This window comes from Nannospalax galili, unplaced genomic scaffold (genome assembly GCF_000622305.1).
Source record: "Nannospalax galili isolate Female #2095 unplaced genomic scaffold, S.galili_v1.0 scaffold296, whole genome shotgun sequence".
Lineage (NCBI taxonomy): Eukaryota > Metazoa > Chordata > Mammalia > Rodentia > Spalacidae > Nannospalax > Nannospalax galili.
Window position 1 is genome coordinate 3,158,608 of NW_008340113.1, and position 11,793 is coordinate 3,170,400.

General features: G+C 36.4%; 1 pseudogene; it reads left to right on the forward strand.

Moving 5' to 3' along the window:
• The first annotated feature begins 7,021 nt into the window (after positions 1 to 7,021).
• On the forward strand, positions 7,022 to 11,293 carry LOC103735717 (annotated as a pseudogene).
• The last annotated feature ends 500 nt before the right edge of the window (positions 11,294 to 11,793 follow it).

Below are 11,793 nucleotides of genomic sequence, written 5' to 3' on the forward strand. Positions count from 1 at the left end.
ATAGACCTCCTAAACTATGGTCTGAAAGGAATGGAAAAATTCTAAAAACATTAACCATAATAAATAGGTTTTATAAAAGTTTAAAATATGACTATTGTTAATCGATTTAAAGAAGACATTTAGGTTCATACAAAGTCACAGCTAGACTTACATTTTCCATTTCAGAGTGTGAGGAAATTAATGTACAAAACACTGTATACTATTTAAAGGCATCCTGATTCAGAGATATTTAACAGTTGAGATTTGCACTGGCTAGACCACTGATTGTCTGGTCTTTAAGTTCCAAAGTTTACATTAGAAACAGATATACTCTTGGAAGACTAACACACAGCATTGTCTTATAGCATTCCAATTTAAACATTATTAAAACCAGGACCAGAATTTAACCACTAGATCAGCTGTTTTACTTTGATTCTGAAAAAGGATAATGATATGTTTTAAGAATAATTGCTGTGTTCATTGGTATTCACTGTAGGCTTGAGATGCTAATTCCTGATCTACACTGGCACCAAGATTGGGGAATTTAGAAAATTGCTTTTTAAAAAATATCAACTTTTAAAGTATTTAAAATTTAAAAGACAACTATTTAATACTATTTTGGCATATTCAGTCACAAGAGATATCTTGCAAAGAAAAAAAAAACAGAATAAAATTTGTTTATTCATTGCAGTCAATGTAGAAAAAATAGCAAAAAAAAAAAAAAAAAAAAACCCAAAAAGCAAAAACAAAAGCATTGAGGCAGGCTTGTGGGTGTGCTGTGGAACAAAGCAAGTGTATGACAAAAAGGCTGTCTGCCCCAGGCACTCCCAATGTTCATGTTAGCCTTGTGGCTCTGTTGTTATTAGTCCTGTTATTTTCATGACTCAATTTTTCTCTTGGTATCCAAGTTTAAAATAAAATTTTAGTATGCTACTGAGCTATTTTCTGTAAGTTCTTGAGAGAGAAAATGATCTAATCATTTAGGCTAAATGAACATTTTCCTGAAACAAATGGGGGAAAAACCTGCCAACCATCCTCAGCTGTGGCTGCCATTCCTAAAAGTGAGTCAAGGAAAATGAGTTGTCCTAACTATTCAAATTATGGGTCATGTATTCTTTCAGCCAACACCTGTTCATTTTCACATAACGTTCTCTCCTAGGAATTTTATTTTCAAAAAGTTTAAGTGCTGTTCTCTAGTCACAGTAGATTTCTTGATCTAAATGTATATAATCATACTCTACTATAGCATTCAAAGACACAAACACTCAAAGATGTTATTTTTCCCCAAAAAGATCATTAATTAAAGTGGCATTAAAAGACACACTCTTTTTAGATTCTGCTCAGTCATAAATTTGTGCATGAGGAGAAGAAATGTTTCCACACTAACCCATGAGAACAGTCTAAAACTAGAGAAAATAACCCTGGTTAGATAATGAATGAAAAAGATTTATCCATTCAGTTATTTGATAATTTTCTAAATATATTTTGATGACTACAGTGTTGTTAGTTAAAATACTGTTATCTGTGGATGGAGGTTTTTATAGGGAAGGAAAACTTGCACAAGGTTATGAAAGACAGATACGTATTTAAAGCTTTGTCATTTGTTTTACATGAATTTAAGGATGACCGAACTATGATCTGAAGTCATCAGTCTTCACAAATTACTTTATAAATAATACAGTTAAAATGAAACCTCAAACCTAGTTTTCCAACATATTTTTCCTGTGATCTTTAATTCTATGAACTAATCAAAGGGGAAAAATTCTTAAATAGCAAAGCTATGTATTTGGTATTTCATGAAACACAAACAGATTTTTAAGGGCAGATGTTTTTGATCATATATATGTATATATATTTGATTTGCTTAGAGAGTCTATATTTCTTTTGGAAAGTGGAAATATTATTTAAAAACTAAAGTATCTTCTGGATTCAGATCAAATTCCCAAACCCATGGAAACTGAGTATCTGCTTACACTTGCAAACTCTTTGCTACCTTCACTACCAAAGAAGGAAAATGGACAAACAAGGAGCTTTCAGGCTTTTACCATAGCTTTACATGTGAGTTAAACATGATGCTTCTCTAAATTGTACTTAATACAGGAAGCACAGACATGTTTGATTTCAAGTTTTTGGTTTTGATGCAATCATTGGTGTTCATGATTAAAATCGTAGAGAAAGCCTTCCAAGGATGAGCAATCTAATAATTGTGTTTCATTTGGTAAACTATGCCAATTTCTTGAAAATCATATTATGATAGTTAGGCTAACCACAGAGAACTCTTTCTCATCCATAATTACAAAATTAGATTATTTTTATCTTAAAGCACAGCTTAAGAAACATTTTCTCTGTGGTAACTTATTAAAGAATCATGTTTTCTTAAAGTCTCTGTAAGCCAAGGAAGCCACATGTTAAGCATTGTACAAAAATGTGTGTATGGGTAGATCTCTGTCAAACTTTGAACCACATTCCAAGACCTGTATTGGCAGTGATATTTACTAAGTGAAGGGAATATATTACAAAGTAAACTTACTAAAATAATTGAGAAATGATACTGCATGTTAGAAAAATGTGGTTTTTTTTACTCTCTATGCCAAACCTCTCTAAGACAAAGATTTTGATATTTCAGATAATATTTTTTAAAGCCATAATTTTTATATAGAATTACCACTAAATTAGGAGGAGTATGGGGAGGGGAAAGAACCATCTTTTTTTTTTTTTTTTGCCTTGGAACAGTCTTAATGTCTACAATGTCTACTCGATCCTAAATTGATAATTAATACATACACCATCTTTCACCATCATCTTTTTATTGTATATACATTAAGAAATTAGTAGAAAATAAGTTAATAAATAAAAAAATTAGAAATACAGGGCTTCTTAGCCATTACTATAAACTATGATGAATTCTTCATACTTCTGTCTCTACCCCTCTTTCATTATACTTCAAATGCCAATTTACCTCCTTCCTGCTTATGAGGAGGAATGAGTAGATATTGGTAGCAAAGATGTGGCTCAATGCGATACATGTCTAGGACAATGCACACCTGTGATTATCCCACTGAGCCTCTCAGGCAACACTAGCATATGCAAATGACAAAGAGCACTGATTACTAGGGTTATTTTATTTTCTGTGGAACTAGTAGGTACAGGCAGAGCTTGGAAGCACAGAGTGATGCTAGAAAATGAAGGACACAGAGAATGCCCTGGGGACGAATGCTCACTCTTACTCCAGGCTTCCTCTGTCTCTGGCTGGGGGATGAATTTGTTGCCTACTTTTAAGCATAGATATTTTGCCTTGTGTACATCCAGAATGGATTTTTAAGGAAAAAGGGCAGAGTTTTTTGTTTGCTTGCTTTTTATCTAAGACACAGTTACAACACATATGATAGTGAGATAGCATGTTTGTCCTTAGATCCAGCATGCAGTCTTTCAGTTCTTGGGCATTCTACCAAGGGCAGAGATAGGATGGAGTAAATTCCAGTCACCAATAAACTCCCAGTACAAAATGGTGGAAATGAGCAACAAAGCCCAGTCTTGGCTAAGTAATTTTTGGAAGCTGATTACTGCTGGGTGAGGAAGAGCTGGTCTTCTTAAAGGAGGGCCTCCAAATAGGCTGCCTAGACCCCAGTGGATGAACTTGTACTGAGGGATGTTTGGAGACACTAACTTGATGCACTAGACCTTAACATAAATGACATAATGCATCAATTCCAGTTGGGGTGCTATGAGAGGGTGATAATGGGGAAAGGGATATAAAGATCATTAAGACTGATTAAGATGTTCTACATGAAATACACAAGACTTCAATTAAAAATTACAGAAAAAATTCCCGTCGCCAATATCAGGCCTGAATCAGCATTCCACACTGTGTGCTGGCTTGTCTCCCATGGTACATTTTCTTCCTGTAGGTGTAGAGCTGCTCTGTGATATGGAACTGTGAGTAGAGGCAGACAGTTCCTCATAAAAGCATCACACCAAGCTGTATTTGCTCATTAGTGTTTTCACTATGAGAAGTTTCTGGAATTCATGATGTAAATTTTCCCGTCCCTATTCCAATAACTTAGCGCCACAGATCGACTGCTAAAATAACTATGTCTAATCACAGAGTTAGGAATATTGAAGATAGTGCTATGGTTGTTTATAAGCAGTTCATTAAATGATTTTGCAAACTCTGTCATGTGTAGTTTGGGGTTGAGAGCCATCGATCAGAGAGATGGAATGAGGCCCTTCCTTAATATTTTTCTATATTATAAGAAAAGGAATCTTGGTTTATTCTAAACTTCATAATTACATACTTTTTAGAGTAAAAAATCATAGTAAGTGGCTGGAGAGATAGCTCAGCAGATAAAAACACTGACTGTTCTTGCAGAAGACCAGGGTTCAAATCCCAGCAACCACATGACAGGTAACAACTGTCTGTAACTCCAGTTCCAGGGGATCATCTGACAGTCTGTTCTGTCCTCCGCAGGCACTGCACGACATGGGTGCACTTACATACATGCAGACAACACACGTATACACGTAAAATAAAAAAAGTAATAAAATTTAAATCTACTTTTAATGTTTTCTGATAACTGATGGAAAAGAGAACAATTCAGTAACATTAATAGTCTTAATGATCATTTTTGAAGATTAAGCAGTGTTTTCTTTCTAAGATCCAGTGTCCTCCAGCACTGTTCCTGTCCACAGAGTTCCTTTACTTATTGTGTACCATATGGAGAAAAAATTGCAGGTTACACTACATAACCAGTGAAAGCATTCACCTAACTTGTTCTCTTCTTGCATGAATACATTCCAGGAAATAGCTAACTTAGTATATGTGCAAGAAGGTGCTGTCTCCCAGTAACACTACTTTGTGTAGTTCCTAGTGCACTTATAATTTCTTCTGAACAATCTAGTTTGGGCCCAACTGGCTCACTTGAGTAGAACCCCTGAGCTGTTGGAGCCTTGGGAATGGATTAGCCAAGATTCCCTCACAGATAATTCCAATACAGAAGTTTCTATTGTCCAAATTGATAAAAATCAACCATTTTAAAATGTAGGTATTAAATTACTGACAAACAGTGGCAAAAAGGCAGAATACACAGGAATTTTTTATTATTTTTGTAAATTTTTTATTGAATATTTGTGTATTTCATACAAAACACCTTAAACATTATACCACCTTCCCCACTGGCACCCTCCCATAGCCCGTCCCCAATGAAATTCATCCATTCTGTCCTTTGTGTTAAGGCCTATTGAGTCAAGTTAGTGTCCCCAGACAGCCCTCAGGGCAAGTGCATCCACTGAGGTCTAGCCAGCCTATCTAGAGACCCTCGCTTTAAAAAGATCAGCTCTTCCTCACCCAGTAGTAATCAACTACCAATAGTTATTTGACTAAGATTGGGGCCTGCTGCCCATTTCCACAGCTATGTGCTGAGTTTTTGTCTGTTTGAGTTTGCATGGGTCTTGTGCATGCTGATAGCATTGCTGTAGATTTGTATGCACAGGGTCCCAGGAGGTTGTATGACTGCATTTCCATATGGTTATGCACCTCCTCCCTGGCTTTTACAATCTTTCTGCCCCCTCTGTCACAATGGTCCCTGATCCCTGGGTGGGAGAAGTTTAATAAAGGAATCCTGTCCAAGGAACCACACTCTACAGATTCTTATTCTCTATGCTTTGACAATTTGTGACCTACTGTGTTCCTGGTCCTCTGTTTCATGAGGGAGCTCCATTGATGAAAGGTGAGAGATGCTTTAGTGTTTTCTTTACCCCTTGTTCTATGTCCCATGAGCCTTAGGTGTAGAGGTTACATCGTATATGTGCCACTTCAGCTTGGGCAATTCACAGACAATCTCTGTGTATGGCCAGTTGTGGTACTTGGTAATAGTTTCTATCTGTTGCAGAAGAAGATTCTTTGATGAGTGGTGATTGGGATACTTGTCTGTTAATATAAGGATCTATGTTTTGCACATATCAATAAATTACACTTGTCCAGGGATGTGACAAACTTAGGGTTTTCTCTAAGATCTATGACATTTCTAGCCATGTGTATCTGGCTATGTTTACAGTACCACACATAAGTGGGCTTTAAGTCCAATTAGGGAGCTGTTGATTTTCCCCAAAGTCTTAATGATTTAACTTTTTTTTCCTCAAAACTTTTGATTCCTGAAGGATAGTATGAAAAATACTTTTGTCTCTGTTTCAAAAAAAAAAAAAAAAGGAGTAGTGGGGAACATTCTACCTATTCTAAATAAAAATACACTCTTTGTTTTAAAGATTTAGGTTTTACTTAAAGGTATGTATATTGTCTGTGTGACTGTATGCCACATGTGTGTAGATATCTGTGAAGGCTGAAAAGGATGTTAGATTCCCTGGACTTAGAGTTATAAGCCATTGTGAGCTGCCTGATGCGGGAGCTGAGGGTGCTTTGGAAAAGCAGCAAGTACTTTTAACTGTGGAGACATAGCTCCAAACCTTCTACAAACTCTCTTAAGAAAATTTAAGAGAGTTAAATTTTATAGTCTCACACTACAGATTCATATTTCCAAAAGTTAAGATGATCAACCGCATTTCTAAGATTTTCCTCTTTGTAAGGAAAACAAAAAGAAGTATGCTAATCACTGACTAGTGGATAACTCTATAGATTCTCTAATGTAAAGGAATTATGAATGTGGATTAATATTGCATAACTATTTTGATAATTTCATCAATAAAAACATGATTGATATTTTGACAATTGATGCAAGTGGCATGGAAGGCTTATTGATCATTCACAATTAAATTTTGACTTCTACATAAAATTTTCTTAAATTGATAAGTTTGTTATATGTTAGATGTTTTGGGAGGACAGATACGTCTTCTCAGGACCATGAAGAGCTAACTGCTGTGGGACAGGCTACAATTAGAAACCAGGAAAGTAAGTACAAAAGCCTGGGAGGTACTCTATCAATTTTGTACATTGATCAGAAGGAGGTTGATTCAAAGCACCAGCAGACATCACCTCATACTGCTTCGGATGTTTATTACCAAATGTAAATTATGAACTTTTGGTATGAGTATGGAAAAAAGGAAACCCAGGAAGGTGGATGAGAATGCAGATCGGTATGGGTATGAAAAAAACAAAAGTTTTGAAGATAATTGAAGATAATTGCCATGTGACCCAGAAACACATTAAAAAGTGAAATCCTTTGTAGAAATAATCTACTTTTTGTTACAGTTTGAGTATGACATGCCCACTCCTTGATATTTAGCCTGTTGCGTTATTTTGGGGTGTTATGGAAACTTTGGGACATAGGGCTTAGCTAGAAGAAGTAGGTCACTGATAGCATGACCTGGAAGGTTATATTGGGCACCCAGCTCTCTCTTTTCTCTATGTATCATGTCAGCAATTATTAGCTGAAGAGCTTTTTACCACACCTCCTTTCATCATGATATTCTGTCCAAGAGCATAGAGTCCAGCATTCATGTACTGAACTGAAATAGTGAACCAAAATAAATCCTTCCTCCCTTAAGTTGCACCAGTTATCAGCAAAACATCTGGTGATTGTAACAGAAAAGTAAATAATATATTCAATGTTCATTGCATCAGTGTCATAATAGCCACAATATGAATACAACATATATGCAATGGCATATCATTCAACCTGAGAAAAATGGGGTCTTACCACTGTGAACAAAAGTTCTCTGAAATAAAAAGTTCATATATATGTTAAAGGTCCTGCAAGGTTTATTGATTGATTAGCCCTTCCATGATTGTGGATATATGCAATGTTGCAGGCATGGACAGAAATTATCTTGGGTATTTTGTCTCCTTAACAGCCATTCATTGCCCACCTCTGTGTCTGATCTAACATCCTGTGACTCTTAGGTAAATCAGATTGAAATATACTCCCAGACCAGTAGTTTCCACCAAGCCAAAGGATAAGGAGGTCACCAAGTAGTATCTGAGATTTACAACAGAACTAGCTCGACTTTGCTGGGTCATGCCTACCCGATGATTCCACCAACATATTAGAAAAGTGCCTTGGTTTACTTCTTTTGTAGTGTTCTGTAACTACAAAAAGTCCACGAAAATCATAACGGATTGGATCATGGTATTTGTGACAACCTAAATCTGTGTTCTTGGATCATGTTCACTCTTATATGGCTCTGAATACAGTATTTCTTAATCCATTTGAAATGAGAGCTGTTTTTGCACTAACACCATTTTTCACAGCATGTATGAAGCTAGATGACATCTGGTAGGTAGGAATAAACACACAAAAATCAACTCACATTGTTGAAGCTAATGAAAATTCAAATATACAGAGACAGAGAATAATGACGTGGTGATGAGAGAAGAGTTACAGCTCAGAGATCACTAAGTAATGGATTATAAAACCAGCATATCTAGAGATTCATTGTGCAGCATGAGGAATCTAGAAAAAAAGGCACTCTGTATAACATGCACGTTTTCTTCTCCTGAAAACAAAAATAAAAAGGATAGCTAGTTGTTATGTTGGATATGTTAAGATACTTCACTATAGTAATCTTCTATTCATATGTACTATATAACATAATATGTCCATCATATGTGAGGGGGCTGGAGAGATGGCTCCATGGTTAAGAGCCTAAGCTACTCTTTCAGAAAACCCAGGTTGGATTCCCAGCACTCATATGAAGACTAATAACCATCCATAATTTCAGTTTCAGAGAAATCCAATGCCTTCTTATGACCTCTGTAGGCACTGCCGTGACATGGGTGCACTTACACATCTGCAGGCAATATACGACACATAAACTAATAGATAAAAAATACACAGTAAATTACTTATAATAAAAATTACTTTAAGAAATACTTATTTTAAGAGGAAAAATACTTGACTGAATCAGCATGATCTGCCTGTGATTCAACTCCAGATCCAAGTACAAAGTCCATTAAAGGAATGAAAACAGCCCAGACAATATAGAATTCAGTGTCTACTATACAGTCAAAAATTTCCAGGAAGGCAAAGGGGAATAAAAATGTAAACTTAAGAGAAAAATAATTCAACAACAACAAATACACAACCAAGATACACAGTCTTTAAGGAATTATAATCAATTTCCAGGCTTCTGTATTGTCCCTTCATCCTTATGTTTCAATATATATATATATGTGTGTGTGTGTGTGTGTGTGTGTATGTGTGTGTGTGTGTGTGTGTGTGTGTGTATGAACAAAGTGAAACTTAATTGTTTTGGATACATCAGAGAACTGAGACCATAGGGCAAACTTCAGATAACTTAAAAGCTGAAGTCAGAGGCATACTCCAAAGAGCAGAGCAAGTCCAGACCAGAGGTCAGTTCTTCCAGGAACACTTCAACTGAGGGATTTTTAGAGGCCCAGTCTAGACTAGCTTAATAGTTACAGACTGTGATGATCAGCCTTGCAAGTCTCCCACATTTCTGAGAGTTTACATCTATTAGTCCCACAGGTTCTCATTAGAAAAATTACAGAAAAAAATCCTTCATTCTCACCAGTTACAGGATAGTCAACACTTGGAAATATCCACTAATAATTCTGTTCCCCTTAACAGAGAACTTCCCTCAAAAGAATCTCTTAACCTTAACCATGCCATCAAAGTTGGGTTTTTCGGAGCCTTATAATTTGGAGAAGGAGAAGAATTGAACTCCTACTCCTAGTTTTTGACAAGCCAGGTACCAACTCGGGAAGTCCTGATATCTAATTATAAGACTCGGATGAGAATGTTCCTACTCCATACCCAGTGTCACAGCAACAAGCTCACCCATAATCACAACAGATTACAGCTAAAGGATTCAAAAGCCCTAATTTAAGAGGGGCCTTCTAGGGAAATGCAAACACAGTGGTAGGAGACAAAAGGAAGGGTGCCCAAGATAATGCTAACCTCTGCTTTCCAGGTGCAGTTAATAAGCACAGCCTCACTCCAGCCAGGAAATCATAAAATCTCCTGTCAACCACCTTTATCTCAGTTGATTTTTAGTTAGTGCATCATGTGTGTTTTATTGACAAAAGATGACAAGACACAGGAAAAGAAAACAGAGACTGAGCACAGAAAAACATCAGAAATAGACACATATAGATGAGAAACATGAAATTATCAGATTAGAATTTACAACATTTGTAATAAGTACACAAAGGAACATTATGGAAAAATGTCACTACGCAAGAAAGCTTGGGAAGTGCACTAGAGATGGACGTTCTAATAAGAACCAAATGAAAACACTGGAAATCGAAACTAGAATAGACTGGAAAAAACCCTTCAGTGCAGTAGTAGGCAGCAGAAAAGAGAGCCAGTGATCTGGAGTGATGCTCGATTGAAAGTTCCAACCTCATAATTAAAGGAGAAAAACAGAGAAAATGGTGGCTTCCATATCAAACAAACAAACAAACAAAAAAATCAAAAAACAAAAACAAGGGTCATCTGTGTTTGAGGTATGAACTTAGTTTCAAAAGGAGAAGAGATGATGCTTAAATAATGTTTCCCAAAGCTGGCAGAACACAAGCCAGGGTAAACGCTAAAATCTTACACCTACAGCAGCACATTCAACCTATAGAAAGTCAAAGACAAGGATAAATATTTAGGCTAGAAAAGTTTCTACGAACCATATTGGATCTCTTCAGAAACACTGTAATCTTTAGTGTAGAAAATTTCCCTCACATGTAATTCTATATTCAGTGGAATTAACATTCAAAATATAGAATCACATGATTAGACAAACAAAAATTCTATTTATCTTAGTATACCAGCTATGTAAGAAATGTCAAAGCAAGTTTGTTTTTCCAGAAAGTATGAAAATAACATGTCAGATCAACATAAAAAAATAATAAATTTAAATTAAATTTTAGAAAATTGCTCTTTGCTGTCAGACCGCCGCCATCATGGGTCACATGCGCTCCCAGGAAGGGTCTGTTGCAGTCTGCTCTGCCTTACCACCGCAGCGTTCCCACCTGGCTGAAGCTGACTTCTGACGAGGTGAAGGAGCAGAATTACAAGCTGGCCAAGAAAGGCCTGACTCCATGCCAGATCAGTGTGACCCTGAGGGACTCCCATGGTGTTGCACAAGTCCCTTTTGTGACTGGCAATACAATTTTGAGAATCCTTAAATCCAAAGAACTGGCTCCTGATCTTCCTGAGAATCTCTGCTGTCTAATTAAGAAAGCAGCTGCTGTTCACAAGCATCTTGAGAGGAACAGAAAGGATAAGGAGGCTAAATTCTGCTTGATTCTGAAAGCAGAATTCACCGGCTGGGTCCTTATTACAAGACTAAGCGGGTCCTCCCACCCAATTGGAAATATGAGTCATCCATAGCCTCTGCTCTAGTGGCATAAATTTGTCTGTGTATGGAAGCAATAAAGCTACTTTAAATATTTTTTTTTAATGTAGAAAATTATGTAGAAGGTAATTTCCTGTTTAAAGCAAGAATAATAGCAAGCATGATGGTTTTGCAGCATTCGTGGAAATAAAGGATGCCACGGGCCTTAACCCCAGCACTCAGGAGGCAGAGGCAGGCAGATCTTTGGTCTGGTCTACATGGCAAGTTCCAGGCCAGCTGGGGTTACAGAGAGGAGACTCTGTCAAAAAAAAAAAAAAAAAAAGTTGGGCCAATAACACAAAAAGGATAAAGGATGCATGAATATGTGAATATGGAGAGGCATATTCTTGTATTTCTTAATCTGTATACAATATGTTCCCTGGTAAGATGAATGTATGTATACTAGATTCCATAGCAACCAGTGAAAACACAGACATGACACATAGATAACAGTAGAGGACAATATCATAAAATTAATCGCTTTAGCAGATCTAAATATTAATAGAAGTGAGATAC